The sequence below is a fragment of the Misgurnus anguillicaudatus genome, chromosome 5 (genome assembly GCF_027580225.2).
Source record: "Misgurnus anguillicaudatus chromosome 5, ASM2758022v2, whole genome shotgun sequence".
NCBI classification, from domain to species: domain Eukaryota; kingdom Metazoa; phylum Chordata; class Actinopteri; order Cypriniformes; family Cobitidae; genus Misgurnus; species Misgurnus anguillicaudatus.
In genome coordinates, this window is record NC_073341.2 from 7877945 (window position 1) to 7899665 (window position 21721).

A 21721-nucleotide genomic window follows, 5' to 3' on the forward strand; every position below is an offset into this window, starting at 1 on the left:
TGTTGTGGGTACCAAATGTTTTTGACCTTTTGGGGACTTTTTGAGTGAGTGTGTGTGTGTGTGTGTGTGAGTGTGTGTGTGTGTGTGTGTGTGTGTGTGTGTGTGTGTGTGTGTTTAGAAAAATGGGTCAATGTTAGTGACAAACAGGAAATGATATTTTCTCGTGCACCAGTTCACTCATCAGTGAAACAAACCAACGTTTAGTGAGTGTGTTGGGTATTTTTTTTCTTTTGTATGATGATAAGAAGACACAAATACTTTACCAGTGCTGTGTGTTACACAGTCCAGCAGTAATACTGTGTGTGAAAATAATGTAAATGCTTTATCTGAAGCGTCTGTACAGACATAAAGTATGGTCTTATGTTAAAGTAGGACACAATAAGGATGATTTAACTCGTATACCCAGAATTAACTCAAGTGCACTCACTTAGAACTATTTAGGAAGAGACGGCCATACATTTTATGCTTAATATCGCACATAATTATTATTGAGAAAGTTGCTGTTTGAAAAAAGTGCTGAACCTCCTTTGCAAAATGTATATATCACGGGGTGACTATGATACGGCGGAACCAAAAGCAGAGAAGATTGGTTCCGCCCGAAGATGGTTTCCGCCCAGGCCGAGCAGTGCAAACTCCGGCACTTCCTGGTTGCTGGGACAACGCAATCAGGACTGACAAGCAACAGGTGAGGAGAGTTAAGGCTGGTAATGTGTGATTGGAAGAAGGAAGAGGATGGGAAGTATAAATAGATCTGCAGCAACACGCAAGAGGAGGCAGATTTCCGTGGGCGAGCTCCGCTCCGCCAAAGGCGGACCACAATTACGCACTTCCTGCGAAGCGCCGAGGACGCCGTTGATCCGGGGATCGCTTTCAAAGTGAACGGAAAGAGTGCGGGTCCGAGGGAGGCTATAGGAAGGAGTTGTGGCTATATTATGTTGCAGAGCACCCCGGAAAAAGAAGCCAAGTGCTTGGTTGCTGTATTATTGTGCTGTGTTCTGCTGGCGGTATCGTGCTGTGCTGGTTTGCTGTGGTTACCATGGAGGGTTTGGAGACGAAGAACTGGGCAAAGTAATATCGCTAAAAACGAGTCATTTAGGCAGCTAAGTGAAGACAGTTGCTGTTTTTAAAGCGGATCATCGGGAAACCCCAGCAAGTGTGATTAAACAAACCAAACCGTTGAAAGTAACTGAAACGCATTCACCTGATTGTGTGTTGTGAGTAGCCACGTAGCATTTCGGCCCCACCGGAGAGAAAGAGAGAGAGACGTGGGCGAGCCGAGGATCCATTCTGGAAGAACCACATACACGTGAGTAGCATTTCAGCCTGCGATGTGTATTGTGGATATAAAAGTATTACCTGATTTTGCGCTGTGAGTGTCACGAAGCGTTGCGGCCCCACTGAAGAGAGAAGCGTGGGTGAGCCGGGGAGCTACCCTGGAAGTAGAGATATACGTGAGTAACCTTTCAGTCTGTGGTGTGTATTGTGAATGCACCAGGTATCACCTGGTGTTGTGAGTTGCTACGTAGCATTGCGGCCCCATTGGAGAGAGAAGCGTGGGCGAGCATCAGAATCGCCACGAGGGGGGGGGGGGGGGTCCCGTGTTCCTTTTCTATCCATCTCATCCCCTCCACCAAGAAAGATCACCCAACCCCACGGCGGGCCCGGGTCGAGTCTGGCTTCGTCCGTAATTCACGAAGGGTGTGTGCAGTGTCGTGGGTGAGTCTTTGCCTTCATTTGTGTGTGTACGCTTGACAGCTTGGAGTGTCGTGCTATGTCCGTAGCGACAGAAGCCATTTTTGAGACCCGAGGAGTCAGGGGAAGATTCAGCCCGTTGAGGTCTGTGGAGAGTGGATCGAAGAACCTTATAAGTTGGGATTTCCTGGAGCCCCCCTTTTGCCATGCAGATCTGATTTTGTTTTTTAACTATTTAATCCCCCCTATTCTACTATTTAATAAAAGTTGTTAAATCTTAATCTTTTGTCTGTCTGGTCATTGGGATGTTTTGGGACCTCCTCGGGGTGGAACTAGGAGGAGCGTGACCCGCGACAGGGGCGGTCCGCTTCCCCGACCTGTGACATATAACAGTGTAAACGGATATGCATTTAAATAAATTGATATAATACATATAGAAGTATTTTATACTTAATAGTTCATACAATAATAGTTAGATCATCCAAAAGTTTTTTTAAATAAAAGATAATGAATTTCAAACTGAAGTTACTGAACCAATCATATTTTATTAACATAAGAACATATGCATAGAAATTTATATAATAGGTATAGACATATTTTTTTGGAACAAAGTGCCTCGCCCTCGACCAATCTGACTCCATGCGACTGACTGTCACATCCTGCACTTTCAACTGTCCTCACGGCTGCTGCAACTTTCGCTCTCTACTCAATAAAACAAAAAGGGGACAAAAAGGTCTTATTGTCTTTGTGCATATGGATGAATTAGATAAATTAATAGAAACAGTACAACTTTAAATTCACACTTGAGCTATAGTCTACCGAGGTTGTGGAGGCTCGATGTCATATTTTGCGGAGCTTTTAACTGCTGCCAGCACTCCCATGCCTTCTCAGTGCATATCTTAATGCGCACCTACAGTAAAAACCAAACAAGATGTTGCAGCCAATGAGCAGCTGGCTGCAGGGTGACTCAACCAACTTCCTCGCTCATGTTTTATCAGACAGATTTTGCTTGAGTATAATTTTCGGGACAATTAGAGCAGGATTTGGAATTGGGGACAGCAGCTTAGATTTCGGGACTGTCCCGAATTTTTTCCGTGGGAGCAAACGATACGAGCCGAGGCAGTCTGCTCCCGGGTCACGTGCAGGTCTGTCGTCTGGACTACGCTTCAGGAAAGTCAAACATCCTTATTTGCGTGTTAGGGGCTTTCAGGTATAAGTAGGGTTACATATGAGCAGAAAATCGGATTTTGATGACAGTGTGAACGTAGTCATAGACATACAGAGGAAGACAGGCAGACAGACAGATGTAGGTATTTACACTCTATAAATGGCTGTGTTATTTGTAACCCATGCTGGGTAAAAATCGCACAGAACACATGCTGGGTTAAAAAAAATTCCCAGTATTGGGTTATGTTAACTTAATGGCTGGGTTAATTATAACCCATGCTGAATAACTTCAACCCAGCATGTGTTCTGCAGTGGCGGTTCTAAACAAATTTCACTAGGGGGGCCAAGGAGGGGCCAGTGTTTTACCAGAGGGGCACATAAAAAAACGGCAAGAAATTATATTTAAAGATTATAGAGGCGTTTACAGGAATTAGTTTAAGACAGTACTAGGCCTTAGTTTAATTAGGAAATATAACTAGTTTTAACAAACATGCCTTAATACATTACTTGTGTGCATTTTGAAGCAAAACAAAGGGCATTGATGTATTTTAAGATATGGCATTGCAAGTTGTTTTCAGTTTGGACAGCTCTTATATTTATTTTAGTTTAGGACTAGTCTAATCCCTGTCCGGGAAACTGCCCCATAAACTTGATCTTACTTTACAATCATATAAATCTTTATTTAATACAAGAGTGAGTGCAGGTGCAAAAGGGGAGCTTGGCTCTTTTCTAAAGCCCCCCAACCGAAAATCATGCCAGCCTACTCAATAAACTTTATGAAATGCAAACTTTTACAAAGACATACGTTTGTTTTAGTTTACATATAAACACACATTGCTAGACAGTTACGGACCACAATCTAATCAGTATTTAAAATAATATTTATTTTAAATTGTAAACATTTTTATATGACACATTTAATTATATTCCTCCAATTTTATGCAAGTGTATGTAAAAGCATAATTACAGGGCTTTTTACAATGTGTAAACTTTAAAAAGTTAGCGAGATGTTGGTTTTGCCGGTTGTTGATGAGTAGCAGCAGTGAATGATCACAACGCGCTTATGCAGCCACGTCACAGGTGAACAAGTGAACAGTGTCCCAATGTCAAGTGAGCTAGAGTCCTTACCAGTGCCCAAACCTGCATACACATTCTCAACATCGGAAAATTGGGAATGAATTGAGACACTCGCTGAGCAGCACCCAGCACCCGCAGCCTGCTACAGTGGTTGGGTGCGCCGCTCTAATTTGCCCGTTAAGAACGTTGTGCGTCGGATTAGTTCCGCTTTTGGTGCTCGCGTGTAAAATCAAAATAAATGTATACTTTTTTATTTGGTCAGCACGGGGTGGCCACAGGGGTGGCCAGGGACTTGTCTACAGAGGCATGGGCCACCCTTGGCCTCCGTGTAGAACCGCCACTGGTGTTCTGGGCGATATTTACCCAGCATGGGTTAAAAATAACACATCCATTTATGAGTGTAGGTAGGCAGATAGATAGACAAAGATAGGAGACTTACCAAACATGTCTTATAGAGTGCAGGGGAGTCATCTCCAAACATGAGGGGTAGCCCTTGAATCAAAAGACTTCGGACCTCAGTTGGCTCGGATAACTTAAATCCACCACTTCTTATTAATAACTTCCACTGTATTTATGGAATTGAAAAAGCCTTAAAATATTGCAGCACATTTATTCAGACATAAACTATTAAGTCTTTATTGCAGTTCATATCTGTTTTACATTAAAGGTAGGGTAACACATTTTGAAAAATGCTAACAGTAGCCGCCTAGCAATGAAAACACGATCCCACCCTCAAGTCAAATCGCCATCCAAAGTCACGCCTCTTTCAAAACACATGAACACGCACAAATCAGACGGTCTCATTCACCACAGTGAGAAAACTTTGCAGTACAAAGTGAATAACACTTCCAAAATAACCAACATAAACTGGTTTACATCAGAATTAGTTTAAGCACACGTTCGGTTGTGTAGACGTAGTAACTATATCGTTACGCTAATCCGTAAACGAACACAAATTTCATAAGCAACATAATGTTTCATCAAAGTAGAATATCTGAATCCATCTCAATACAAACATATCGCGTACCTACCTTACCAAAATAAACAGTGCAACGACTGTTTCAGACCCTTTGCACAAATTTTAGTGGGCAACTTCCTTTTACACCATATACCTTTCTCAAAGAGGGATCTTGCATTATCTCCTTAACTTCCCACACAGCAAAAGGACTCCGTGGCGGATCATCCGCGGAGGTATCGTGGCTTCCGGAACGGACCCGCGAAACGGACCCGTGTCGGCGTCCACTTGCGCGCAGTGACGGATCCGCAATGAAGGCGGATCGCGGACCCGCCGTGGCCTTGCGCTGCATCCGCTCCGCATCCGTGGCGCAAATTCATTCATATATCCGCCACGGACCCGCAACGGACTCATTAAAAGCTCCGGGGCGGATCCGCAACGGATCCAGAGCGGAACATTGACTTCGGGGCGGGTCGGTTACGGATCCACCCCGGAGCTTATTTCTATCAGGGTCGGGTCTGTTTTGGACCAGTTTCTCTTACTTTCAATATCCCTTATGTTCTTGCTGTAGGATAAAATAGGACGAACTAAACCAAAGGATAAAACCCAACTATCACTAGGCCTGGCTACTACAGCAATAGAGAACCTTAAATCTGCATTGCCTTGTATTTTTAACCTAACAATATTGTAAACAGAAAAGTTTCACTAAAGATATCAATGTACTGTACAAAGGTAATTAGTACTCAATGGAAATATAAAATTGCCATTTACATTTATGGACAGTTATAGGTTATGGCATATTATGTTTTTGTTAAAAATATTATTTTTCTGTTCAAAACCTAATTAAGTGGTTTATAGGCCCAGGTCAGTGCAAAAAAAAAACTTGATCTATTAGGCTACAACTTCAATGAAATGCTGCAGTATGCACAGCTAAATTATCTGAAAAGGAATAACTGGAGAAAGACAAGTTGTTCATGGTTTAATTTTTGAACATTTACTCCCATTACTCATTCATCATTTTGTGTGTAGGAAGGCGGGACACGTCTCCTCGTAGACCGATCTGCTGCCAGGTTGAACCACCTGATTGCATGCTTGGTGACTTCTGTGTCCGTGGCTGACTGGGTCACAGTGTTTTTTCTCACAGCACCTGTAATCAAAAGACAGATGTTAATGTTTGGTATGAAGCATCCAAAGCCAAGTATGCTTACACAATATATATGGGAGAGGCATTAAGGAGATTAAATGTAAAAAGAAACATGAATTACAAGGTTATAAAACAGGTTTGTGGTGGTTAAAATAAGAGGTGGGTAAACCATTAATTCATGATCATGGTGGGGTGCCTTTTCGCTATCGTACGTTTAAAAAGACATCCAAAATGTTCAAACAATATCAGTTGTATTAAATGGTTCCTTGATCAGAGCACATATTGTATGTGGAGACATCAGTGTGGTTTTGTAATGTTCTAAGTCTGTTGGGGTCCTGTAACATTCTATTTGGAGGTAAACTCTTAACAGGTGGCTAAACTCTATTTCTGACATTTGAGCGGGGGGTAAACTCCATTTACTTGCATTTAGTCTCCACTAGAACCTTGGTTACATTACACGGACAGATAATTGAACTAATATAATATTACTTTAAATTCTATACTTACTAAAAAGCAAGGTCTTCGTTGCCATCCTACTGAAGGCTTTTTGTTATGAACACCCTTCCAGTTAATCTGATGAGCCACCTCATCTGTGAAGAGCCTGCCCAGGATGTTCCAGGTCACCCTCTTCACATCCTGGCCTCCAATGGTGGCCAAAGAACAAATCTAAAAAGGCAAAGACATCTTTTTAAATAGACAGCAAGGTAAAATAACACTGCATTTGATTTGGAAGAATATTATGCCATGAGAGGGGGTTTAGCGAAAAATCAGCAGCTGGCAGCAGGAAGAAGCTGCCAGTGGCAGCCGACCATATACCTGCCAATAAAGCCGGACATTAAGCTGCCATTAATAACGACAAGTCGGAGGTGCATGCCACTCTTAGGCTGAATCCCAAACCGCCTACTTCCATACTATATAGTATGTAAAAAGCGCTACTTTGCCTACTATATGGAAGTAGGCGGTTTGGGATTCAGCCATAGCCTGGCAAATAAATCAATTTGTATACAGGTGCTGCTCATATAATTAGAATCTGATCCAAAAGTTGCTTTATAACTAATTCCATTCAAAAAGTGAAACTTGTATATTATATTCATTCATTGCACACAGACAGATATATTTCAAATGTTTATTTAGTACTTATTTAAATAAAATAGGCCTACTTCTATTAGTAATTATTTTTAATTATTTCATTAAAAAATGTTTATTAAATATAAATAAAGTAAAGAAGGTCATAAACATAATACAAAAAACCATTAAGGTACACTTGAAATTATGAATTTGGACGTGTATAAATATATTTTATGAACGAGTGTACAATAATGTTTGTTAAATAATTACAGATGTACATAAAGAAATGCCAAGTATGACGTAATCATATTTTATATTTAATTTACATAAACATTCTTATAACTTAATAAAGTGCCGTTTAAAAGGACACAAAAAGAACATTGAAGGTCTCATCAATGATTACCTGTATTTAAAATGTTTTGCTATCATTTAAGTTAGTTTTACATTTGCATTTCTTCTACATTATTGTCGTGGTTTAATAAAGCAAATGAAATGACAACATTCGTGAACTAGATAGTATACACGGGTGATGCTAAAGTTTTCTAATATCAAACAACGTTCCAATCATTAGTAGCCTATACATGATGGTTAAAAAAACGTTTACTGCCGCAATAAATCAATACTTACTCAATAGAGAGTTCAGCTCAACCGTGTTCCAATCTCGATTGACATGTGTGCGTAGTTAACCCACAGTCTCGATTGACAGGTGTGCTAGTTAACCCGTCAGCGCGCGTCCGAGGATCCGACATGGGTCCGTTCAGGATCCGCTGTTTGACAGAAGAATTTACGGCGCTAACCGCGGAGGCGGAGCTGATCCTCTCTGCGGCTCCAAAACGAATGTGACAGTCACGCGGGTTTGGCGACTTGAACGCGGATCCGCATAGGAGTCTCCTGCTGTGTGGGTTGCCTGTCGTGCATATCCTTATTCTGAGGTTCAAAGTTTCCGGTGCAAACTTTTCTGTGGCTCAGCATTACTGTGCTGAGCCTCGTTATGGTAACCATGCAAAAGTGGCAGAACCTCTCTACAGTAAAACTCTCAAAAAAAAAAAAACCTGCAAGAGAATGAGCACCAAGATTATCAGCTGATACACACAAGGCAGTTTCTTTCACAGTCGCATCTAACTGCCCAATGTACAACCCAGTTTGCGCAAGATGGATAAGGTCTTGCAGAAGTGGTTGCATGATTTTTTGGTAGCCAAACTCCTTTACTGTTCTAACATTGCAAAGAAGAGCCAGTTGGATGCAGTGAAGATCTGACCTATACTTTACAGGCATGTTTGATAACACCCAGTAGACTGCACACATTTTGTGTCTGCTTCTGGATTGGCCACCTCAATCCAGATATAGAGTCTAACACCAATTTTAAATTCACCATCATTGAGAAAACTATTCTCTTTAAAATATTCACCTGAATGGTAAGAAATGTACCCATCTGATACACATTCTTGCACTGTAAGTGCTTTGTCTAAAATTTCTGGCTTGTTTAGCATTGTTTGTAACACAGGCTGGATTGGTACATACACATGTGGGTTTTCTACCCCAGGAAGCAGCATCTTCAAGTCATGTTAACTATGTGTCTTACATTTATGCGAATTGAATGTCACATAAACACAAGTCTAAAATGTGCAACCTCTGTAGGGACACTGGATATTCTCATTTGCTTTTAAACAGGGCCGGCCCTTGAGGGTATGGGGCCCTAGGCGAGACCTTGATAATGGGCCCCAGTGGTGTAAAAAATGTCATAACAATGCAATTTGACAAGTGAAATTAAAACAGACAAAAATGAAAATGTATATATTTAAGTGTAGAAGTTTTTATTAGGGGAACCTATTAAGCAATGTTGTTAGTACTATGTATCAATACAAATATCATGGATATTAATACCAAATAATTACTATAGGGTGATTTTTGAAGCCTACTATAGTATATTTTTAGTATCTAAGAATTTTACTATACAGTTTTACTGCAGTAAATTATATGGTATAATAGTCTTTTTTTATGTGGGTGAATTTAGAAAGGGTGATGGACATTTTTCTAACGTTTCTCTGTTATTGCCCCTAAGCTATGGAACTCACTGCCCCTGGCTCTTAGAACAATAACATCACTTCAGAAATTCAAGTCTAATCTAAAAACCTATCTCTTTGCTCAATACTATCAATCATAATGTATGTCTTCTAATTCCTCAGCTTTGTGTATGTATATAAATATCTGAACTCTTGCAATGTGCAAGTGCAATCGTTTATGTTTGTGCTGTTCTGGTCCGTGTAATGACAAATATAGACACAAAACACAATCATAGACATAAAAAGCCCATGGCACATTATAAAATTTGTTTCTCTGAAGTTTTACGATAAAATAAAGAATTCACTCAGTGATTGACAGCATGAAGCAGTCGATCGTGTTTCCCTTCAACAGTTTAAGCATAAGATTTAGATTTATAGATTAATCTATTTCTCTGAAGATTATTAAGATAGATAAGGACTCATTTGCTGGGCAGAGAGTGAATGAACGCAGTCTTCTGGCAACAGTGTGTTAATATTTCATTGTTTTCTTTTAAATTGCTCAAAGTCATGACTGTTTCAAAAACACTTGGCATCACATTCATGATTTTACTGTAAAATTACACTCAATACACGACCATTTAAAGCATAAACAATGCACTGTCACTTTAATTGAGCATGAGCAGCGCAGCAAAAATAGAGCCGACGCCGAAACAATAGCAGCACTGCTGCTTCAGCGACGCTCCTGCTACGCGCTGCTCACGCGTGCGGTGTACATGCTTTAACTTGTTAACATGGGCACCGAAAAAACACGCGCTGCTTACGCGCTGCTCACGCTTGCGGTGTGAAACAGGCGATATAGATGATGAACAGTAATGGTCCGAGAACTGAACCTTGAGGAACACCTTGTTTGAGTAGAACAGTTGGCGATTTATATTTGTGCATAGAAATAAAATATTGTCTTTTTGTCAAATAGGAGGAAAACCAGGATAGCGCTGCTCCAGAGATACTAGTCTCTGAGAGGCGCGTCAGTAATAATTTGTAGCAGACAGTATCAAACGCTGAGATCGAGTAATAGCAGTAAGGAAACGTTGCCGGAAAAGGTTGGAGTTGAGCGGCCACAACCTTTTCTAATATTTTTTAAACAAATGGCAAATTAGAAAATGGGCGTTAGGTAGCAAAGTCAGTTTGGTCAAGGGTTGTTTATTTAAGGAAAGGTGTAATAGCAGCAGTCTTTAAAGAAATCGGAAAATTAGCAGAGATAAGAGATGTGTTAACCAGATGTGAAATAGGAGCAGAGATGACAGTGATACAGTGTTTCAGAAGAAATGTGGGTGCAGGGTCTAACTGGCAGAAAGAGGAATTTGATTGTTTTATTATTTCACTTATTTGAGTGGTGTTTGTCAGAGGTAAAGTTATTAAGCAGACGAATAGGCTGAGACTGCTCCAAGGAAGAAGTAGTCGGCTCAATATCAAAAGCCCCGCATGAGGCATCTAACTTATTTTGAAAATAGGTCAAGAAGGAGCAGCACAAGTCATCAGATTCCTGTAGACTGGTATTATGCATAGGTGACTTGACTAACCTGTTAACCATGTTAAACAGTGATTTGGGCCTGTTGTTAGCTTTATTAATGATATTGGAGATGTAGGACGAATGGGCCTCACTTAAAGCTGCTTTGTAGAGGTTAATATATGTTCTGAAAATGCTTGAAAGTGTATGGTTAACCCCGTTTTCCTATAGAGGCGTTAAAGTTGTCTGCCTCTAGCCTTCATAGCTATAAGCGCAGGATTAAACCAGGGACAGGAGCGGGACACAGGAACAGGCTTGGTCTTAATTGGGGCAAGCTCATCTAAGACATTAGACAACCATTGTTTAAACTTCATTCACCATGGTTGTCAAAACCATGGTTATTTTGTGGTTACCATGGTTTTACTACAGTAACCATGTTGTTTTGGTTTTAACTGTAGTAAAACAATGGTTAATTTTCGTAAGGGTTATTCAATGCAGTGTTTCATTGAAATATCCTGTATTAGTCATTCTCACTGCACTTGCATTTATTTAAACGTTGATAATAGCAAGTAAAAATATAGCTGCAAGCAGCAATTGCGGGGTCAAGCACCTTCAGCGCAATGAGCACCCAAAGCACAGCAAAAACCACACGACGCAGCAAATGCGCAAAGCGCAGTAAGCGCGCAATACAGAGCCCGAACCCGAAGCAAAGCAAATGCTAAGCAGAACCACTGCAGTGCGGAGCAACAACAGAAAAGATTTCAAAAATATAACAAGTGTGGAAAACCAGACAGGTCGAGAAGAACGTGTTAAAGGGAACACAAAAGGAAATCTCAATAAGTGAAAGTAAGAGCTGGGTTTCGAACCCATGACCTCATGTTCCCAAAGCATAGCACTAACCGCATGCGCCACTGAGTAACTGATTAAACCACTGAGTTGGTGTGTCCAAGCTATAGAATACAGCTTTACAGCTATAAACATTGATATCCAGTAATTACCAAAAGTGTAGAAATGACAACAGAGAGCACAAATAACTGAAATACAATGTATAGTATGAAAATCACAAAACCTAAGTGAGAAAAAAAGTTAAGACAAAAAACCACTGCACATGGGATTTGAACCCATGAACTCAGGTTCTCAAAGCACAGCACTAACTGCATGCGCCACTGAGGAATCATGGGTTGAAAGGCTGTGGAAAAGAGGCTTCAAAGCTGCAAACATTGACATGCCAATCACTGAAAGGGCAGAAATAACACAACAAAGCAAAAATAAACAGAAATACAAAGTGTAGGGCAATCAGATAACTTAAATGGCACTGAATTCGTTTAGAACATATTGTACAATAATGAACAACATGGGCAAATTTTGTCTTTTTTTTAATATGACAAAGGGACAGCATGACAGGCATGGTCCGCTTTACAGAGGTATTTCTCAAAAATTTGACATTCAGCAGAAAAATATGTTCAGTCACGTCTGTGCGGATTGCTCCAAACATTATACAAGCAGAACCTGGCATAAAATAAACAAAATTTGTAAAAGAAGTAGCGAAAAAATCATTTACCATATGCTTTACAATAACACATGAACAGAATGATGGAAAATGCCAAACAAGGTATTGTTGCGATCGGCAAAAACCAGTGAATAAAATGTCACAAAGAAAATGTATATCAGTCAAAGTATTCTGAAGATATAAGCAGTTCTATAAGAACTGTTATAGTTTATAACCCCTAGGTGGCGCTGTACTCTGACTTCCCAGGTAACTTCAGGACATCATGCCGAAGCTCCCTAACTATTTTTGCACGAATATGTCCAATAGTTCAAAAGATATAACAATTTATGACCAATTTCAAAATGACGGACAGGTGGTGTGGTCAAACCCGGCATAATACACATCGACAGATGCGGCATGAGCCAAGGAATCTGTAAACACCAAGATCATAATTTTCTGACAAACATTTCAGTAGTTATAGGCAAAAAAAGCCATTTTCCATATCTCATGACCCATAGGTGGCGCTGTCACCAAATTTGGCATGGACCCCCAGTTTATGGTCGACATGACGTGTACGAAATTTCATTTCAATTGATGAAAGAATGACAGAGATACAGCCTCAGAACTATTTTTGTGTCAACCTCGTTAAGTTTGCGCATTTATTACTTTTGAACAACGATAAATATCCAAATTCGGTTTGGTCATTTCTGTGCGGCTCACTCCAAAGTTCACCTGTGCCAAATTTCATAACAATTGAACCAAATTTGAAAGAGGAGTAGCGAATAAATGGAATACTGTACATTTCAAAATGGCCGCTACTGTAATGGGTGGAGTTTTACTGTAAGGCATTAAAAACAACAAGCATGAGGAGAGCAATCACGTGTACTAAGTAGAATTTTCATAGATCAAGCGGATCAGCAGTTATAACCATTTGATCATTGAATTTTTGCACTGCTGGTGGCGCTATAGAGTTAGTACTAGAGACCCCATTTTTGGTCACATGACTTTTTAAGACCACCACTACAACTGTGCCAAATTTCATCATTTTCCTATGTAAGGTTCGTAGGGCTGCCATAGACGCCTATGGCTAAGAAGAGGAAGCAGAATAATAATAATAAATATAGCTGCAAGCAGCAACACGGGGTCAAGCACCTTCGGCGCAATGCACACACAGCACAGCAAGCACACAAAGCACAGCAAGCTCACAATGCACAGCAAGCACACAAAGCACAGCAATTACACAAATCACAGCAGGCACACAAAGCACAGCAAGCTCACAAAGCACAGCAAGCACACAAAGCACAGCAAGCACACAAAGCACAGCAAGCTCACAATGCACAGCAAGCACACAAAGCACAGCAATTACACAAATCACAGCAGGCACACAAAGCACAGCAAGCTCACAAAGCACAGCAAGCTCACAAAGCACAGCAAGCACACAAAGCACACAAAGCACAGCAATTACACAAAAAGCACAGCAAGCACACAAAGCATAGCAAGCTCACAAAGCACAGCAAGCACACAAAGCACAGCAAGCTCACAAAGCACAGCAAGAACCACCATAATGCAGACCAACAACAGCAAACATGGAAAAATAGAACACATGTGAACTACAGACAGGTTGAGAAGAATTGATGAGGAAGAACAAAACATCATGACTCAGGTGGGATTCGAACCCAGGAACTTAGAATCTAAATGCAATTGGTTAACTAGATGCGCCACTCAGTTTACACAGTTCATGAGGCAGCAGACAAGAGATTAGAGAGCTGAAAGGATTAACATGTCAATCACCAAAGATGCAGAATTGACACAGCAGAAGTAGAAATAACAGAAATACAATGTACATTAGTTCAAGTGAAATTGAAGACAAGCAGATCATTATGTATAGTGATGCTATACAATGTAATATACAGTCACATTAATTTATTACTATGACAAATAGACAACGTCACAGGCACGGTAAACTTTAGAGTGGTATTTCTAAGAAAGAGAACAGAATATCAAAAATCTGTTCGGTCACATCTGTGCGGATTGCTCCAAACATTATATGAGCAGAACCTGACATAAAATACACAAAATTTGTAAAAGGAGTAGCGAAAAAATCATTTACCATATGCCTTACAATAACACCTGAACATAATGTTGGAAAATGACAAACAAGGTATCGTTGCGATCGGCATAAAACAGTGAATACAATTTCACAAAGAAAATGTATATCAGACAATGTATTCAGAAGTTATAAGCAGTTCAATAAGAACTGTTATAGTTTATAACCCCTAGGTGGCGCTGTACTCTGACTTCCCATGTACCTTCAGGACATCATGTCAAAGCTCCTTACCATTTTTTTGCGCGGATATGTCCAATAGTTCAAAAAATATAACAATTTATTTGAAATTTCAAAATGGCGGACAGGCGGTTTGGTCAAACCTGGCATAATTCACATCGACAGATGCGGCATGAGGTAAGCAATCCATAGACATCAAGATCATAATTTTCTGACAAACAGTTCAGAAGTTATGGGCAATAATAGCCTATTTTTCTATCTCATGACCCATAGGTGGCGCTGTCACCAAATTTGTCATGGACCCCAAGTTCATGGTCCACATGAAGTGTACCAAATTTCATTTCAATTGATCAAAGAATGACTGAGCTACAGCTTCAGAACCATTTTTGCGTCAACCTTGTTAAGTTTGCGCATTTATTACTTTTGAACAAAGATCAATATCAAAATTCTGTTCGGTCATTTCTATGCGGCTCACTCCAAAGATCATCTGTGCCAAATCTCATAAGAATTGAACCGCATTTAAAGGAGGAGTAGCGAAAAAATGAAATACTGTACATTTCAAAATGGCCGCTACTGTAATGGGTGGAGTCTTACTGTAAAGTATCAAATTCAATAAGCACGATGAGAGCAATCATGTGTACTAAGTAGAATTTTCATAGATTAAATGGTTCACCAATTATAACAGTTTGAACATTGATTTTTTGGACTACTGGTGGCGCTATAGAGTTACTGCTAAAGACCCCATTTTTGGTCACATGACTATTTATGACCACCTCTACATCTGTGCCAAATTTCATCATTTTCCTATGTATGGTTCATAGGGCTGCCATAGACTCCCATTGCGGAAAAATAATAATAATAATAATAATAATAATAATACTAACAAAAACAATAGGTGTCTCAGCACCTTCGGTGCTTGACCCCTAAATAGCTGCAAGCAGCAACACGGGGTCAAGCACCTTCGGCGCAATGCACACACAGCACAGCAAGCACACAAAGCACAGCAAGCTCACAATGCACAGCAAGCACACAAGCACAGCAATTACACAAATCACAGCAAGCACAGCAATTACACAAATCACAGCAGGCACACAAATCACAGCCGGCACACAAAGCATAGCAAGCTCACAAAGCACAGCAAGCACACAAAGCACAGCAAGCTCACAAAGCACAGCAAGCACACAAAGCAAAGCAAGCACACAAAGCACAGCAAGCACACAAATCACAGCAGGCACACAAAGCACAGCAAGCTCACAAAGCATAGCAAGCACACAAAGCACAGCAAGCACACAAAGCATAGCAAGCTCACAAAGCACAGCAAGCTCACAAAGCACAACCAGCACACAAAGCACAGCAAGCTCACAAAGCACAGCAAGCACACAAAGCACAACAAGCACACAAAGCACAGCAAGCACACAAAGCACAGCAAGAACCAGGACAATGCAGAGCAACAACAGCAAACATGGAAAATAGAACACATGTGAACTACAGACAGGTTGAGAAGAATTGATGAGGAAGAACAAAACGTCATGATTCAGGTGGGATTCGAACCCAGGAACTCAGAATCTCAATGCATGTGGTTTAACTAGATGCACCACTCAGTTGACACAGTTCATGAGGCAGCAGACAAGAGATTAGAGAGCTGAAAGGATTAACATATGTCAATCACCAAAGATGCAGGAAAGACACAGCAGAAGCACCACAATGCAGAGCAACAACAGCAAACATGGAAAAATAGAACACATGTGAACTACAGACAGGTTGAGAAGAATTGATGAGGAAGAACAAAACATCATGACTCAGGTGGGATTCGAACCCAGGAACTCAGAATCTCAATGCATGTGGTTTAACTAGATACGCCACTCAGTTGACACAGTTTATGAGGTAGCAGACAAGAGATTAGAGAGCTGAAAGGATTAACATGTCAATCACCAAAGATGCAGAATTGACACAGCAGAAGTAGAAATAACAGAAATACAATGTACATGAGTTCAAGTGAAATTGAAGACAAGCAGACCATTATGTATAGTGATGCTATACAATGTAATATACAGTCACATTAATTTATTACTATGACAAATAGACAACGTCACAGGCACGGTAAACTTTAGAGTGGTATTTCTAAGAAAGAGAACAGAATATCAAAAATCTGTTCGGTCACATCTGTGCGGATTGCTCCAAACATTATACGAGCAGAACCTGACATAAAATACACAAAATTTGTAAAAGGAGTAGCGAAAAAATCATTTACCATATGCCTTACAATAACACCTGAACATAATGTTGGAAAATGACAAACAAGGTATCGTTGCGATCAGCATAAAACAGTGAATACAATTTCACAAAGAAAATGTATATCAGACAATGTATTCAGAAGTTATAAGCAGTTCAATAAGAACTGTTATAGTTTATAACCCCTAGGTGGCGCTGTACTCTGACTTCCCAGGTACCTTCAGGATATCATGTCGAAGGTCCTTACCATTTTTTGCGCGGATATGTCCAATAGTTCAAAAAATATAACAATTTATTTGAAATTTCAAAATGGCGGACAGGCGGTTTGGTCAAACACGGCATAATTCACATCGACAGATGCGGCATGAAGTGAGCAATCCATAGACATCAAGATCATCATTTTCTGACAAACAGTTCAGAAGTTATGGGCAAAAATAGCCTATTTTATTATCTCATGACCCCTAGGTGGCGCTGTCACCAAATTTGGCATGGACCCCAAGTTCATGGTCCACATGAAGTGTACCAAATTTCATTGCAATTGATCAAAGAATGACTGAGCTACAGCTTCAGAACCATTTTTGCGTCAACCTCGTTAAGTTTGCGCATTTATTACTTTTGAACAAAGATAAAAATCAAAATTCTGTTCGGTCATTTCTATGCGGCTCACTCCAAAGATCATCTGTGACAAATCTCATAAGAATTGAACCACATTTGAAGGAGGAGTAGCGAAAAAACGAAATACTGTACATTTCAAAATGGCCGCTACTGTAATGGGTGGAGTCTTACTGTAAAGTATTAAATTCAATAAGCGGGATGAGAGCAATCAAGTGTACTAAGTAGAAATTTCATAGATCAAATATTTCACCAATTATAACAGTTTGAACATTGAATTTTTGGACTACTGGTGGCGCTATAGAGTTACTGCTAAAGACCCCATTTTTGGTCACATGACTATTTATGACCATCTCTACAACTGTGCCAAATTTCATCATTTTCCTATGTACGGTTCATAGGGCTGCCATAGACTCCCATTGGGGAAAAATAATAATAATAATAATAATAATACTAACAGAAACAATAGGTGTCTCAGCACCTTCGGTGCTTGACCCCTAATAATACTAACAATTCCAATAGGTGTCACAGCACCTTCGGTGCTTGACCCCTAAATATTCTGTCTCAAAAGTATATACTTTTTTATATACTTTTTTCATACTTTGTGAATTTATAACGCTGTCTTATAGCAGAAAGTTTAACATATAAAAGCTGTACTATTGTCTGCTAACATTTTGTTGCATCTAAGAAATCTCAAGTTAACAATATTATTAAGCCAATTATCGGAAGAAAATAGTTTTTGTTAGAAATGTTGTGTTTTTCTTCAGTATAGGTTTTTTCTTTAATGTTCATTTTGTAAAACAAATTACTATTTAAAAAAAAACATAAATGCTTTCATGTCATAAGGATTACATGTAAAAATGAACATAATATCAAACTTTATGATTCTGTCACTTCATTTTATTGAGTTTATGCCCTCGTAAGGGAGGCGGAGTAATAATTTCTACCTGTTAAAATTATACTCCCCCTTAACTCAGGTTAAAATAGTCAGATGCACATCATATTTACATTAGTAATACCTCATGTAATGGAGTTTATACCCTCATAAGCATTAAGCTGTAAATACAATAGAAAGAATTTACTGAAGGGGAGTATAATTTTCACAGCCTTAATATCTCACCTGTTAAAATTATACTCCCCCCTAAACTCAGGTTAAAATGGTCAGATGCACATCATATTTATTTTAGAAATACCTTATGTAATGGAGTTTATAGAGTTCCAGGAGATGACGTAGTTACGTGACAGGAAACCGCCATTTTGGCAGCATTCAGCAGACTGGCAGACTGTTGTGGTAAAGGAGGCTAAGCAAGGTCGATAACTGTTGTGCACCAGGATGCACAAATAAACGAGGAAAAAAGAAAGGTATGTCATTTTACCGCATTCCTAAAGATGTGGAGAGGCAAGCTAAGTGGATCAGCGCCATTAAAAGAGCCAAAGCAAGCAAAACAAGACTGAAAGATGGGACCCCCCAGCCGTTGGATACAAAACCCAGGTTGATACTGAAATGTTTCTGTTTATTTTGTAGGGAGAAAGAGTGATAATCCCTTGAGTCCAGACTTTGTTCCATCTATTTTCAACTGCGTTCCATCTCCAGAGAAGAGGAAAAGAAAAATGAGACTGGAGGTTTTCAACAGACGACAGAAAGCAAAGCTACAGAAGATAGAGCAGACAAAGCTATCTGCGAAAGCGATCCCTCCCAGGTGAATATAACAAAGTTTCTTAACCTGTTCAACCCCACTTCCGTGGACTTTAAAATTATAAGCCAAAAGGTTTTCGCAAAATTCATTGTAGGTTTAAAACAACCAATGAGCTAAAAACCACAACATCTGTGACTGGTTTAAAAATTATTACACACCTCTACCGACTTGCATTTGGCAGCAACTGACTATGCATGTGATTGTCACTGTCATTGTCAATATTTATCTAATAGGCTATCGATAATATATATTATGGTGTAAATGTGCTATACAAATAATATATATTTACTTACTAATAAAAGCTAGTATATACTGCAGAAAACAGAGAGTGATGGACAAAAAAGGACATCAGTTTCGTGTGTCTTGTGAATAGGATGCCATACAGACCCGTTTGCCACTGAACCTGCATTAACGACGACAGTGGGGCCTCCAGCCTTAGTCAAACGGGTTGACACGTATGGTCAGGTTGCGATGTTGGCGTTTTCTCGTGATCTTGTAAATAGTATGCAATATAGACCCGTTTGCCACTGAACCTGCATTAACGACGACAGTGGGGTTACAGGCCTTAGTCAAATGGGTCGACAGGTTTCATTTTCTCTTAAAGATCGGAAGGCGACCCTTAGTTACCATATATACCGTCGCAGTGGGCCCCCAATTTGCAAACTCCTCAACTGTGGATAATATAATTATGCCGCAATAGTTAGTCTGTCTGAAACTAAGCTGATTAAACCACATCACTGTGTGACACTTGCATTACATGTGAACGGCCCCTACGCTAATATGATTTTGTTTTTCTCTCCCTGTCTCGTCCTCGACCCCGAGGACAATGGGACAAACAGACCCAGTTCCGGTAGATGTGAAAGTCGGCACACCTCTGATCTACTGGTCGTCCTTCAACGTGATGCCCAGCTGATGTCCGACCAACGATCACCGGCAGGACCCGCTTAATCTCCTTATCCGTTATACATATGTATCTCCCAAGGGTTTTTCCCTCCTAGGACTTTTTTTATTTCCTCGGCTAAACAACCCGGGGGTTTTGTTTTTTTTCTCCTAGGGGGTTTTTTAGCCCGGGGAGGTAGCCTGCTTGGGCTTAACTTAGCTTCTTCTTCTAGACGTTACATTAGTAATACGCTCGCTCATAATGTCGAGTCATAGCCGCAGCATATTTGACTGCTTATGCTATTGTGTATTATGTTGTGCTATCTGTTGTTTTTCTGTGCTTTTACTGCTTCTATTAATGTAAAGCTGCTTTGAAACAATTAAGTATTGTGAAAAGCGCTATATAAATAAAATTGAATTGAATTGAAGTTGTGTATACATATACCCTTAATTTACTACTTTTGTGTTTTTACCAGAGCATCAACCGATTGTTCCCAAGACAGCAACGAGGATCCTCCTGCAGACCAAACTCCCACCACTGAGCCCTTGAAGAAATCTACCCATGAAGAACCTGGAAATTATGTCCAGCCTGTTCTCCATGAGGATGATCCAGCAACTCCACCATGCAGCATTGAAACCTGTGTTAAACACGCCCAATCTCTTGAGCAAGAATGCCAAGATCTGAGGACGGAAGATGTGTTGTTAAAGGAAAAAATTAATAGGACTACACTGAATGAAATGAGCTTGTATAACGATGATAAAAGGGTTAATACTCTCACTGGTTTATCAACTTTTTCAATTCTCATGACAATTTTTCATATTGTGGCTCCTTTTCTCAAACTTAAATCTTGTTTAACATGTTTGCAGCAGTACATGTTAACTTTAATGAAGCTTAGAATAAACTTGTTCTTTGAATTTTTGGCTTCTTATTTTGACATTGACTCAACCACTGTTTCAAAGCTCTTCAAACACTGTATTAGTGTGATGCATTGTAGACTGGTGCCAAGTCTAGTGTTGTGGCCTGACAGATAATCCTTAAGAAAATCTCTTCCATATGCATTTCGAAACAGTAGCTTTGAAAAGACAGTTTGCATTATAGACTGTTTTGAAATATTTCTAGAGAAACCCAGTAGATTGCTAGCCAGTGCTCAGTGTTACTCATCATACAAATCACACCACACAATGAAATATTTAATTGCAATTTGCCCTCATGGTTCCATTTGTTTCATTTCCACTGGATGGGTAGGTCGCACAAGTGATAAGTTCATCACAGAACAAAGTAACTTTTTATCTCATTTGCTCCCAGGGGATGTAGTTTTAGTGGACAGAGGTTTCCTGGTTAAAGAGTCCATTCAGAGATGCCAAGCTGAATTAAAGATTCCAGCATTTACTCGTGGAAAGAAGCAGTTAGATCCTGTTGACTTGGAGAACACCAGATGTCTAGCCTCTCTAAGGATACATATAGAAAGAGTAATAGGAGTTCTCTGTCAAAAGTACACAGTCCTGCAAAGCACTGTCCCCATAAGTTTTACATAGACAGAGAAAATGATGTTACCTACCTTGACAAGATTGTGAGCATATGTTGCGCACTTACAAATGTGTCTGAATCTGTGGTGCCCTTCCAGTGATGAAATGTACAGTGAATTAAACTGATGTGACTGGCTACAGATGTGCTCCACCAGGAAATAAACCTTTTTGACTCTCACTTCATGCTTCGTTGTTGTGTCATTACTTTATCACTCGCTATTCTGATGCGATCACATTCTGTTTACAGATCAAGCTGCACATCCACCCATTCTAACAGAGCTCCACTCAAGCAGATATTTGTTCTGGTGTATTTGATATGAATGACCTACCCATGTTTTATATCCTTGATTGCTACATACCCAGGTGAAAAAGTAGTACACTTCCATAG

General features: G+C 39.9%; 1 long non-coding RNA gene across 1 annotated transcript; it reads left to right on the forward strand.

Moving 5' to 3' along the window:
• Positions 1–18530: 18530 nt before the first annotated feature.
• Positions 18531–21511, forward strand: LOC141363895 (uncharacterized). Its single transcript, XR_012369524.1, has 2 exons — positions 18531–18930; positions 20283–21511. It is a non-coding gene; the product is annotated as an uncharacterized lncRNA (long non-coding RNA).
• Positions 21512–21721: the final 210 nt, after the last annotated feature.